Raw genomic sequence first — 14,837 nt, 5'->3', positions numbered from 1 at the left:
ATGTACTTTTACATTAATTATATTATTAAATAGTAATTTAATTCTGGTGAATTATGTATGGCAAAACACTTTATTTGAAATAGTTATTTGAATTAAGAAATATTGAGAAATTTTATTATTATTCTCCAAATGTGAGGAAAAAAAGTCAGTGAAATAATAGCATTAAAAATGATGACAAAGATTTTTCTCCACATCTTCCACATCTTAAAATAAAGGTTTAAATATGTTCTTTATGAATTCAGAGTTATTCTGAATATTTAAATATGGCCTTTCAATATTCTAGCACTTACTTGCCTAAGTTTTATAGCAATGTCCATAGATTATTTCATGGTTTGCATATTTCCAAAAATGATTTCCCTATTATTTTTATCTGAAATTGGAAGTATCTAAGCAGCAACACTCTTTACAGAGCATGACCCCTGAGAGAATTTTACTGATTGTGTTTTGTATAAAAAAGATGAGATTTCCGTTATATAGTATTTTCTTGATGAAAAAATTGTTCCTTTTCAATGATGCAGAGAATATATAGTTTCCTCTTAAATTCATAGATTCTTGTTGAGATATAAATTAATTAGATCTAGTCTTAAGTTAATATAAATATTTTCAGTTTTTAAAAGTAAGCTTTTTCCCAATTAATCTCTTCTTGTTTTTCAGCAGATACCTGCATGAATACTATGTTAATGACTTTTGTTTTAATAGTATTTATAGCTGCTAATGACAGATATGTCAGGATAGAGTATCCTTAATAAAATAACACAACAAAAGAGGTCTTAAAGTATGTGGCTCAGACACTAACAAATATTTTTTAGAAAAGGGGAGATGTTGTTGAACAACAGGGAAAAAGTATAGGAAACACTGTGTTAAGTGAGGTAGAATTGTTTCTGCAAGAGAGCTAAAGTATTCTGATTTCTTAATGGAAATGGGGCATTTCCTATTTCAAATGCAGTATTAAACATTTTCTAAACTTATTTTCAACACATCATAGGACTATAATACACATTTTGAGAAATGATAATGTAATGGTAATAATAAATAAAGATAATAGTAAAGACAAACTGATACATTTTAATGTAAAGGACAATTATTTTTGTTATGAAATGTGGACAACAAATTGGAAGCCCTAATTCTTTTACCATTTGTATCATTATTTATGGAAGGATTGATAGATAATTTGAGCCTTCAGAAATATAATAAATATACTATGTTAAATATTTCTAGTTGTTTTACATACACATGTGCTTAAGAACCCCATAAGAATGCTTTTAAAAAGAAAGATTCTTAGCACACATATATATAGCGGGGTGCTGCATGGGGAAGGCATAGAACAGAGAAGACAAGTAGTGATTCTATAGCATCTTACTACACTGATGGACAGTGACTGTAATGGGGCATGTGGTGGGGACTTGATAATAGGGGTCTAGTAAACATAATGTGGCTCATTTAATTGTACATTAGTCATACAAAAATTTTAAAAAATAGATTCTTAAGATATATTTCTTCGCATTTTACTTGAGAAAATCTGATAGAGTTCAGGAACCTATATTTTTGTTTCTAAGTGATTTGAGTAACCAACAAAGTTTGAGAAATAATGGTCTAGATCAAGAATAGGAAAACTGCAGCCAAAGGTCAAATCTGTCCCACAGCTTGTTCTAGGCAAGAATGGTCTTTCCATTATTAAAGTATTGTGAAAAAAGAAAAAACAGAAAAGAGTATGTGACAGAGACTATATGTAGTCCACAAAACCTGAAATATGTATTCTCTGGTTCATTATCAAAAAGTTTTCCTGACTCCTGTTCCAGATCATATTTTTTTAATAACAGTTTTAATGAGCCTTAATTTATATATCATAAGTATACCCTTTTAAAATGTATAGCATGATGGTATTTAGTATATTCTGAAAATCATGCAGTTATCACCACTAATTTCAGATTATTTCATTGTCCCCAAAAATATATTACACCCATTAGCAGTCACTCTTCATTCCCCCTACAATCCACCCCTGGCAATCCTGAATCTACTTTCTGAGTCTATGGATTAGCCTATTCTGGGCATTTCATATAAATGGAATGATACAATATGTATTACTTTAATGACTGGCTTTTTTCAATTAACTTAATGTTTTTAAGGTTCATCCATGTTGTAGAATGTATCAGTATTTCTATTTATTATTAAATACTATTCTAATGCAGCTAATAGTACAACGGTAAACATTCATATACAATTTTTTGTGTAGACAAATGTTTTCAATTTGAAGTATACAGGTATATTAGTGGAACTGTCAAGTCATATGGTTACTCTATATTTAATATTTTTGAGAAACTGAAAAACTGTTTTCTAAAGGAGCTATACCATTTTCCAGTTTCACCCCCCTCAATATATTAAGATTCCAATTTTCTAGATTGTCCTCAACACGTGTTATTTTCTATCATTTTCGTTTTCATCATCTTAGTGGATATAAAGTGGCATCTCATGGTTTTGATTTACATTTCCAGAATGACTAGTGATGATAAGCAATTTTTAGATGCTTATTTGCCATTTATATATCTCCTTTGTAGAAGTAGTTATTCAAATCTTTTGCTCATTTTAAACTTGAGTTTTATTTCTTCTTTATTTTTCAGTTATTCTTATGGATATATCAAATGTATCATTTGCAAGTAGTTTCTTCCATTCTTTGAATTGTCTTTACACTTTCTTGATGGTGCTAGTCACAGGATAAAAGATTTCATTTTGATGAAGTCTAATTTATCTATTTTTTTTGTCTCATATTTGTGGTATCATATCTGAGAAATCATTATTTAATGCTAGGTCACTCCTAAATTTTCTCTAAAGATATTTATAGTTTTAGTTCTTACATTTAGGTCAATGATAAATGTTTTCATACTTAGTGTAAATAGCAGTCTTCAATCCTGATTTGTTAATGTATTTCATAATAATTTAGTCAGAAATATCCCTAGTCAAACCACAGTCGATAATGCACCATCAAATGTTTCCTATAACAAACTCGTTTGGAAGTTCCTCTCCTGTGACTAATCTAAACATAAACAAAAAATGCATACAAAGGAATGTATCAAAGCTATTGCATTTATATATGCCAAAGGTATATGGCACAGTAAAAATGCCTTAAAGTATGGCAGTTATTGTGCACATATTAAGAATAAACTTCAGCTTCTTTTAGTAAAAAACAATAGAATTCCAAGGAAACAATAATCAAAATGAACATGTTCTATTTGGGGAAGGAAAAAATAGTGCTTGATGAAAGCTATTTTATTGTTGCCATGTTCTTATTCTTTCTTTTGACTCCTCACAAATTGATATGTTTAAATGTCTTGTTACTGTTTGTGGTTCATTAGTGAGTTTATATTCTATACAAAATTAATATGTGTTAGGTTTTCCTAGATTAACTCAGTAGTTTGAGTTTGCTGTTGAATACAACATCACAGCACCAAGTTTAGTGGTTTGAATTAAAGCTTATATGAAAAGAAGGTAACAGCTTTTATTTGCTGTTTAATGCCATGCCTTATATTATTTTCTTCACATGTTAGGGGTTTACTAAGTTTGTTAAAAACTTATAAAGGAATTGTTGAAACCCCCACTGTGTGTGAAATTACTGCTTTTTGAAAGATAACATTTGAAAGGTTTTACTAAATATAAACGTTAGTTTGGCACAATATGTTTTGTACTGAAAAATCACACTAGTTGTGGCATAATAATGATTTCAATTTCGTGATTCCATTTTATGTATCATGACAACAATGGTTAAATATATGTAATAATAACTTTCAAAATGACCTAGTAACTTATTAATATACAATTATAATAAAGTATATAATATGTCCTAGGTCACAGAGTGAAAGGGGAAACCTGATGTTACCTGCAGCTGTCAGAATCCAAATTTTCAGTTGCTGGATGCTTCAGAAGGTGATGGCAGAAAGTTAAAAATTACAACCTTATTTAACCAGGGAGAGCTAATTATCCTGTACTCTATGTAGGAAGGGTTTTCAAAGTTGTATTTTTTTTTTCATTTTCCAATGTCTAATAAAATATACACCTGTACCTTTGTTTAATTACAAGCACCAGTGTTCCTGAAGGGTGATCTTTCCATGATCACTGTGACTCTAAGCTTTGGTATGAACTTAATGCTAGCATATGCTATCAGCTGAGGTAATACAACAGATCAAAGCTGTAAGAGAGGAACAGGGCCAGGGCCTGATCTTAGAGGCAATGCTTTGGGAATTATTGTTTACATTCTCATGCATACCAAAGCAGTTATAAAGAACATGAAATATCAGAAGAAAAAGGGGCTCTCCATCTTTGCTGTCCATCCAAATATCAGTTGGGCAAAATGCAAATCAGCAATGCATTAAAAAAACTTTCAAAACTCTAAATAGCATAAGGAAAGGGACAAATCAGTAGAAGATAATTTTTTTTACAAAAAGAAATTAAAATAAATGGAGGGAAAATGGCTAAGGGAAAAGCAAACTTCTTGTATCATTCCTTTTAAGTATCACTCAAAATGACCCCAAAACATATCAAAGAACAAATGTCACTGTGAAAATTTTCAAGTAGAATAAAAGAATAATCCTCTTTCTAATTTTCATTTTTTATTCTAAGTCAGTACTCTTAGCCGAGGTTGGTATGCAATATTCTCAGCCTATTCCTATGCATCAGCTATGAAAATGTGTGTGTAGATTTATGTAAATAGATCCATTTTTTATCAAGCATTCCACTATTGATAATTACTTAGTTTTTTCCATTGCTGTATTGCTTAAAACAGCAATGAACATTTTTTCTATATATGTGCAGTGACACTGTTTCTATTAGATTCTTAAAAAGGGAATAACTTAGAAAGTGATTTTTTTATGTCTCATTGTCATTAAATCAATTGCTAAATCTGTCTCTCATAGGATTTTTGGACTGTTTGAGTATCTTTTGCTCTAGAAAATTGGGGCACCCAGGTGAAAAGAGAAACTATTTACAAAGTATTCTGACCTCCATAACTAATGAAACAAAGGTGACTTCACTTTTTAAAGCGCAAGTAAATATCAAGACTTGATTTTGATCCCATGAGATACTCTAGGTTCTCTTTGTGACTATGATGTGAGGTGTGTGTGTGTTTGTGTTCATGTGTACTTGTGTGAACAAGATAAAAATCAAGTTGAAAAATTTGGGGCACATAAATTTTTCCTCAGGGACTTAGTATTTCATCTATTGCCAAATATTATTTTTGTTGCATTGAAAGTACTTCCTTCTAAATGAAATATCACATCAAAAATAAAAACTAATTTGGAATCAATAGCAAAAGAATAATCACTCTGGTTGACCAAATACCTTTATATAATTAGCATATGGCATGAATAAATTTCATCCTTCCTAAGAAGGAAATTTCTGCCTTTTGTTCTTATCTTTTCTTATATCAAGCATACATGACAAATTGACACATAACTGTATATAGATGATAAAAGTGTATTAACTACTCTGCTTTTTCTGTGATTAACAAGGACCTATTGATAATGCCATACCCATCCAGCTATCATTAAGAGATCATCTGCCTTTGCTACTCAATGTTTGATTTAATTAAATAATTCGAATGGCTTTCTATTCAAGTTTCCTTCTGGATAATGGCACTAAAATGAGAGGAAATTTTTCTATAGAATTTATAAAATAAGTTAAAAATGTCTTAATTTCAATTTCAAGAAAAATGAATGGGTTAAAAATGTGTCTTGTTTAAGTGTCAGAAAATAAAATTAACAAATTAATATTTGCATTTGGACACTTTACTTGACTTACAAATAAAAAAAAAAAAGCATACAGCTTCCAATATTTTAACACTTAATGGAGAGAACAGCAATTTGTGGAAGTACAAACTCCTAATGTAGAATTTATCAGAATGCCTCCATATGGCCTCAGAAGAACAAGTCTCACTGATAAGGACAAGCTTAAAGCAGATAATCAATTGTGAGATGTGGTCAACCCTCCAGAGATATGTGTTCAAAAGTGATTTCTTTTGCAGTGGTTAGCATAGAAATAGGCATATGGCTTCCTGGTTCAAGCTAAGGGAAGTTAGCTGAGAGAACTACGGAAAAGGTTTCTTTAGTAACTACAAATAAAAGATATGAAAATGTTTCTAATTTTCTGTGTGCTATTTGATGTTCATACAATGACTGGAAATACAGAGCCACTGTATAACAATTAAGTGAAGGACCTAAGAGAGTAAATTCAAACCAATATGGCATTTTCTCCTCCCGCTCCTTAGGCATGACTTATAAGTTTTCTTTTCTTGCTAAAAATAATTTCCTTCATTCCTAGAAGTGGTTATAACCCAAGGTTTTACAAGTAACTAAGCTGAATACAGCGTTTGCAACTCCAGTATTCTTCATACAATCAGTGATAAGGTTGTGATGGGGGGCTGTTTTCTAAAACGTTTGTGTCTTTACGTGGACAGGAAAAGTTTTGTAAAGAGTAAAACACAATAGATAAATTGTTTTAAACATATAATTTTATAAATGAGGAATAGTAATATTTATAGTAGAAAAATCTTTCATAGGAACATATAAATATTTCTGAAAATATGCTCTTTTATTATGAAATACCAACTGATTCAATTATGAATTTATATGACTCTCTTCTGCAAAGTTTTTAAAAGGATCTCTAATACCCATATGTCATATTCAGTTCTTGAATTGTTTGTACTACATTTGGCTCTTGTACTTGCAGAGTTATTAATAAGAAATATAATCACAACACAACATTTTTAGTATACATTGGATTGACAGGTGCCTACCTACACTAGATAGCGTTAGCAGATTTTTCTCAAATTTATTATCACCATAAATGTCAAATGCTGATCACCTTGATTTGCAGAGGACACAATACTACATAATACTATTTTCAAGATTTGAAAACTAAATAAAAAGACAAATTAACTTTTAAAAATTAAAGAATGTTCTACAATAATACACCAGAATTAGTACTGACAGGATATTTATTGTATATTTAATGAATACCTGGCATTTATTTTTTTTTTCAAACACGTCACTTCTCTATAAAGTAGTCAATGAACATTTTGGAAAATCATATAACAATTGAAAACTTTTCCAATTAAGATAAATACCTATGAGAACTATAGTATCTTCTGATTGTTTTAATAAATAAATATTTGGACTCAAAGTTATTGAGTACATTAATAATTACTGTTAACAAGTTTCTGAAGAGTAATCTAGAAACTTTTTAAAGATGCATAAGTATGAAAGGGCAAGAAATTTGGCACAGTTGGTGATTTTCTTCTCTTGAAGTGTCTCCTTCCAGTACACTACATTTTGCTCAGTTTATTGGTACTTCATTTCTTGGTCATTCCTTCTCAGTAACTTTTGATGGCTGCTTTTAGCATCCCTGACTGCCTAACACCCAAGTGCTCCAAGGGTGAGTCTGCCAACTTCCCCTATATCTATCTAGTCTCAATTTATTATTTTACCACATATAGAGGCTTTAACTACTCTCCCTATATAACAATTTCCAAATTTATCTCTACTGCTCAAGAATCTCTATTGTATTGGCCTCATATCTCATTGCCTACTCAGTATTCCCATTTCAGTACATAACAACTAACTCAGCATGTCCAACTCACTTCCTCACAACAATTCTCTTCACCTCAGTTATTCAAATTTCAATTTCAGCAGTTTATTAGGCCAAAAATATTAGAATCTTCATTGATCCCTTTCCCATCTAAAATGCAATGGTTTCAGTTATCCTGTTCATACTATCTGTATGGACAGCATTATGTCCCACAAAATTAATATGTTTAAATCCTAACCAATGTGAGTATATTTGGAGATAGGACCTGTAGGTTAAGTTACATCATAAGCATGGGGTCCTAATCTGATAGGGCTGATGTTTATGTAAGAAGAGAAGGAGACACCAGGGATATAATCAGAGGAGTAAATCTGTCTATGTCTCTGTTTCTGTCTCTCTCTTTCTCTGAACACATAGAGAAGAGGGCATTTGAGGACAGTGAGAAGGCAGCCATCTATAAGCTAGAAAGAGAGCCTCACCAGAAAATAACCTTGGTCCCTTGATCTTGAACTTCTATCCTCCAGAACTGTGAGAAAACAAATGTCTATTATTAAAACCATCCGTGTGATCTTCTTTTTGACAGTCCAAGCAAACTAATACTTCCCACATTAGTGGGAAGAATGAGGAATATCATCTTTTATAGAATCTCATCACCTATTACCTCTTTGTCTGTCTCCAGCCTGCTCCAGGCCACCATTATCTCTTGTCTATATTATTGGAATTACCCCACTGTTGGCCTCTCTGTGGTGTCTTTCTCCCATTTAGTTAGACCCACCGTGAAATCCACAGTGAGCCCTTAAAAGGGCCTTCATTCTTGCTCACTATCCTCTCCTGCTTTCAAAGTAGAGTATAAGTCAATGAACTTAAACTGATTTAGCCTCTTCTTACTTCTTGGAGTTCATAGACTACTGTTCTTTCTATCACTCATGCTATTTTAGTCACACTGGTCTCATAATAGACCCTTGAATATGCCAACTGTACTTTGCACCAACTGTTCCTTTTCTGGAAATCTTCCCAAAGATACCGACATAGCCTTTCCTCCAATCCCCTCCCACCATTCTTTGCTCAAATTGTACTTTATACCTGAGCTCTTCCCTGACACTTTATTGCAATTTGACACTCACTGTTACTCCCTCTTTTTACTGCTTTCTTTTCTTTATGGCACTTACTCCCATCTAAGTTATTATATGCATTACTTAATTATCCTTTTTTATAAGTTGTGTGTTTTAACTTCCTCCATTAGACTATAAAGTCTATTATCAACTTAAAACAATAATTAAATATCTCCATTTCTGTAGGCTAGACATCCAGGTACAGCATAGTTCAGGTGGGTCCTCTGCTTAGAGTATTCCCAAGTGATATCAATGTGCCAGGGCCACATTCCCTCTTGGAATAAGTGGATGAATCTGCTTCCAAACACATTCAAGTTGCTGGCCGACTTCAGTTTCCTGTGGTTGTCAGAGGTTCCTGTTCTGGGTTGATTGTCATCTAAGGGTGAGTCTCTACTTCCAGCAGCTGCCCGCCTGCTCTGGCTCTCTGCTGCTTTCACCTTCAAGGCCAGTAATGGTTGACTGAATTTTCTCATGCTTCCAGCCTCCCTAACTTTCCCTTCTGCCTCCTATCACCTACTTTCAGTTAGAAAAATTATCTGCCTGTAAAAGCTCATGTGATTAGATTGGGAACATCCCAATAATCCAGGATAATCTCCCTATTTTAAGATTCATAACCTTAATTATATCTGCAAAGTCCCTTTTGCCATGTAGGATAACATATTCAGAAGTTCCAGGGACATGTTGGGGGCCATTCTTCTGCCTGCCACACACCTAATTGGTGAGAGTGTGTTTCTATTTTTTTTACAAAGTCCAGCTTAGAGTCAGGGCAAATAATATGTATTTAGTAGATTGTTGAAAGTAAACCCTTAAAAAAATCCTCAGTTTAATATTGAAATATCAATTTAATGTATTCTAGTAGTGCTTAAAATAACATTGCAAATTAAACAACTATATTCTTTCTGACTTATTCCCCAAATATTTTAGATTTATTTTAGTACTATCATCTGTCTTAGAGGATCTAAGAATTATAAAAATATTTAGTACTTGGGATTGTTACCAAGGAAATTATAGTCTACTAAAAGGGACAAAGAAAAGTGAGAAATAACTATAAAACAATGTGATATGTCATTAAGGGATTTATACCTTTTGAATATTATGAGAACATGAGGTCACATTAGTGGGAAGAATGAGGAAAAGTTTTATCTAGAACTGTGACTTGAAGAATTAAAATAATTTCAACAAGATGTGATGCCCAAGGAGGATACCTCCAGGTAGAATATAAAATGACAAAGATGTAGAAGAAAGTGCATTGTTTGAATGAGAACAAGCGGGATCTATGAATTTTTCTGAAAATAACTGGTGTGAATGGAAACAGAGATAAGACTGGAAACAGTCATATTAATAACATCTATTTATTGAGCATCTATGGAGATTATCCACTCTTCAATGGAAAGATAATACAATGGAGACCAAAAGCAAAGTTCCACTGGGTAGACAAAAAAGTAAACAAAACCAAAATGTATAGTGTATCAGTTAATGACAGGTGCCATGTAGAAGAATGAAGCCTGGCAAGAAAGCCTGGGTGTGTCAGGAGGATCATGTCAGTTTGCATTAGGTCAAGGAAGACCATTCATAGAATAAAACATTTAATGACATGTTTGAAACCATGTGAGGGCCTAAAGCCATGCCAGTCTCTGGAAAGACAGCCTTCCAGGGAAAGGAAGAATGTGGAAGGATATGAGATGAAATGGTTTAATTAATTTGAGAAAAAGGAAGAAGGCTCATGTACCAGAAACAGAAATATCATGTGTTGAGAGAAATGGTGGCAGATGCAGTCATACAGGCATTTGAAGCCTTTCTATGAAAAGCCTTGATTGAAAGAGTGAAGCTTTCTCGCTAGTTTCATGAACAATAGGCCTTCACTGAGTTCCATGGAAATGAATTAAAGCTGTTGTATGAAGATGACTCTGGAAGCAATATGTAGTGTGAAGCTGAACTTGAATTTATCAGAGGCAGGAGGCAGATGAGGGGGCTATTACGGCAGTGTGGCACAGAAGCAGAACGTTTGTACTTGCAGACGCAGTGATGATGCTGAAGCCAAACAGTGAGACATTATAACAGAACAATTGAGAGGAGATAGAGAGGAACAAACAGGAATAACATTTGGTACAGGATTTCCAAATTTAAGTAAATGGGAGTCAGGGCCAAACACTTATTTGGGGGAGATAAAATATACTTTGATTAAAAATATTTTATATTTTTATAACTACACTTACCGTGGTGAGCATTTCATAATGTATATCATTGTGAATCACTATATTGCACACCTGAAACCAGTATATTATTATACATCAACTATACTTCACTTAAAAATACATTTCCTATAAGTTGCTGCTTGGATACTGTACCTGACACCACTTAAGGGATGCCTCAGATTTTCCTTATAGCCATGTTCTTGGCTCCATTACAGAGAAGAGGCTGCAGCAACTCACTTCAGCACCTGAGAAATTCCACCTTAAACTGTTGCCTAACAATCTGAGCTTCTCCTCCTGAAGGCACCCCCTTCTTGAAACTGGGAGTTAGCCATTGCCTACTTTCTTAACAAATGAATTGAAAAGCAAATTAACCAATCACTATTCCAATTTTTTGCCACAAATAACTGAAGAGTTTATAAAGAAAAATTTTTTAAAGTATGAATGAAGAGAGCAAGGCACCAAGTACAGAGTAGAAATTAAACCTCTGAAGAGACAGTAGTAGGGCTTAGGATGCCCACAGCTGAGTTGCATATTTGAATCTTAGTCAATGGCAGCCATAAACAGAAAGGTTAAGAAAAGCAGTAACAATACTGTCATTGCTCAAGTAAGAGCATTATGTTCTGAGGAAGCTATGCTTTTCTGGAATCATCTGATTGTTTTTCTTTTGTGGGTCTTTACCTCAGTGACAATGAATGGCATAATGTGAAATGGCCTCAACCACATTTCCTCAACAAATGTCACTGTGGGTTTTAAAGTCTGATCTTTGGTAGATTCTGGTAGAACATCCAAAATCAGATTGCAAATAACATGCTTTCTGATGGTCCAGGTTATTCCTCTCCAGTGAAATAGACTATTTTGTAATCGTATGACTTCTGCTATTAGCAAGTTGGGTATGCAGCTTTGGGTTTGTTTTCTTTTTGGTGGGTTTGGAGGATGTCAGGGATCCCACAAGTCCCTGGATATCATTATATTTCTTATTATGCAGGACACAGCCAATGCTACTCAGATACTTTGGCTTTCATACTGATGTATTTGTCCTGACCCAACATGATCAGGTATCCTTGGTCTAGAACACTTAAAATCCATTCTCTGGAGTATGTAGTTGGTAGATATAAACTAACAAGATTATCAATTCGATTGATTCATTTGTCCATTTCTATGCTTATGATTTTTCTTGCTTTGTAATTCTTTCCTCCACGTTCATTTTCTTCTTGCTGATATACTTCCTTCAGTAATTCTTTCACTCACTGCTGTAAATGTTACAGTTCTTACTGTTGGTATGTTAGGGCTCATTTTAATATCTTTTATTGTTGTCAGGTTTTAATGTTTTCTTATTATTATTCCCACAACACATCTAGATATGAATTTGTATTTTATCTCAATTTGAGAATGTAGGCTTTTCTTACCACACCAATTTTAAAAAGCCAATTTCAGACCAATTTTAATTCTTAACTAGCAAACCAAATTAGAACAATTTCTGAACCATAAACCCAATAGGCCAATAGTTTAAGCTCCTAAACTTTGTTTCTTGTTTTAAAAGAAGTTAAATTTTGATTTCCCAGACAGATATGTTTTATTTTTTATGTATCATTGTAATATATTTGGAGATGGGATGAGATTAAAAGCATGAACACATGAAATTAATTCTGAATTTTAAATGTATTGGTGCTATTTTCTTAAAATTCTCCAACATGACTTGATTTTAAAAAACCTCAGTATTTCCTTTTTGAAATGTTTTATCATTTTATTCAAATCCAAAATAATATTTTTAAATGATGAAAAATAATCACACTTTATGGTGAAGATTTTAAGTGCAAATATATTGGGGGAATGTTTTGTTTGGGGAAGGAATTCACCAGCATGCAATTCCACTCAGTATTAATGCCAAGGCATTCCCTTCTACACTACCTTTGCTCTTTAGTGTGTCAAGCAACGAATCATTTAATTTGGTAAGTGTAAGGATTTGAGTGACTGGGTTATTTAAAATTTGTATCTCCTTATGGCCATTTCAATGGTTTCAGCTAGGATCTGGGGCATTGTGAGGCATTGTTAGACAATTTAAAATTAAATTACTGGAAACTGTTGGTGAAGGCACACACTCCACAGCTAACAGGTGTTTAATGATAGACCATTACTTATATTTTAGGGCCCTGTCCATACAAAGTGCTTATAGTGTTTCTAGATGTCGTCTTCTTGTCTCTGGATCCAACCTCCAGGGGTGGCCCCAGCCCCTCCCTCTACCAGACCCAAGAAGCCTTTCATTTATTTCCCTGGCACCAGAAAGTCTAGGTCATTTTCTATATTAATTTTAATTCTACTTCTATCACATAAACTTAATGCTTGTTTCCTTCAGTTCTTGCCTTTTGGTTCCCAGGAGTTTCGTTTGCAAGTCAAAATTCTAAACAGTGATTTTTATTTCTCTTTTAGTTCCAATATGAATGATTCCTGTGAACATGGCTCACTGATTTTATCTGACTCAAGAGTCCATATTCTTCTCACCATGCCAAGTGGAAGAGATAACTTAAAAGGCTATGGGGTCTGGAAAAGATGAACATTTAATATTTCAAGTTATTATCTCTATTTACAATTATTTTGGGGATATATACATATATATATATATAGGAGATAGACAACATATTCATAACATGCAGTTTCTGTATTATATATGAAATATATGGATAATCAAAATTTTATATACTTTCCAGTGAGGATGAAGCTTCAGTCAGTACCTTAAAGACTGAAATTCTGAAAACAGCATAAGTATGCATTTTAAAAGCAATGGAGCAAATTCCAAAAATCAAAGGAAAAGCTCTCTTACATAGTCATTTAACTCATCACAGCTACACCTAAAATATAGATATAGAACATCCTTTCTTTAAAATTAGATCAAATGCATCAGTGTTTTTGCAGATTCAGCAAAGATTCAGCATTTACCAGATTCAGCTTATGAACTGCACACAGCTATTTTACATTTTGGAGGATTTCCAATATCACTACTTACCTAAATGACATTTGAGGTGGTGGCACTTAATGAGGTACATACAATGCAGTACTTAACTTGTGACATCTACCAGGCAGAAATACTTTATTAGCTGGTCCTGTTCTATGAATATAAATTGATTTTTCCCCATGGTAAGGAAATTTGGCTCTTCAACTTTACTTAAAGATAAAGTTAACAGGCTCCATCTAGCAAATTAGAGTAGGTTTCCTTGCATAAATGACGGCATAAATGGGAAAGGGTACTTAAGTCTAGTGATCTTTGTCCCCAGGCATCATGTTTATCGATTGCCCTACATTTAGGTTAGGAAAAAAGGTCTTACCTTACAGTTTGTAGAGACCTTGGAGTTTAATCACTTTGCTACAAAGCATTAGGTAATCCTTTTTTTGTTGATAAATGAATTCCTTAAATGTCAGGGTTTCAGTGCTAATAGACTGGGACCTTGAAAAAATATTTTATTCTTCCAAGTTCCTTGTTTCTGAAACACACTGGTTTTGATCTATAAATACAAATAGTCCTTAGTTGCTGTTAGAGGTACTGATGTGGCTGAACCCAAACTAGAAGCCTAAGTCTACATTAATCAACAGAGAGGTGGAAAAAGCAGGAGGTTACTCCCTTTTATCAAAATTCTTCCACAGTAAGTGAGATAGAGCAAAGGTAGGGGTAAAGGGAGAGAGAGAGAGAGACAAGGAGAGAAGAGAGAAAGAAATTGAACGTGTATCATTGAAATTCTGTTTTAAAGGCTTCAGAAAAATGGGTCTTCAAAGAAGGGAAACTTGCATGCACATGTAGTAAAGAAGAAATGTTAATAGATGAAATTTGACTTGATTTCAGTGTTTAAAGATACATCGGATTAACTTAACTGGAAAGGAAAGAGAAAGTCCTTCTAGTCTGGTAGAGTATAAGAAAACTTTGTGAAGTAGAAAAAAATTAAAGAACAGAAATGAAAGTTACCTGAGTGAT

This window comes from Manis pentadactyla, chromosome 1, assembly GCF_030020395.1.
Source record: "Manis pentadactyla isolate mManPen7 chromosome 1, mManPen7.hap1, whole genome shotgun sequence".
Taxonomy (NCBI): domain Eukaryota; kingdom Metazoa; phylum Chordata; class Mammalia; order Pholidota; family Manidae; genus Manis; species Manis pentadactyla.
This window is presented reverse-complemented; position numbering follows the sequence as displayed.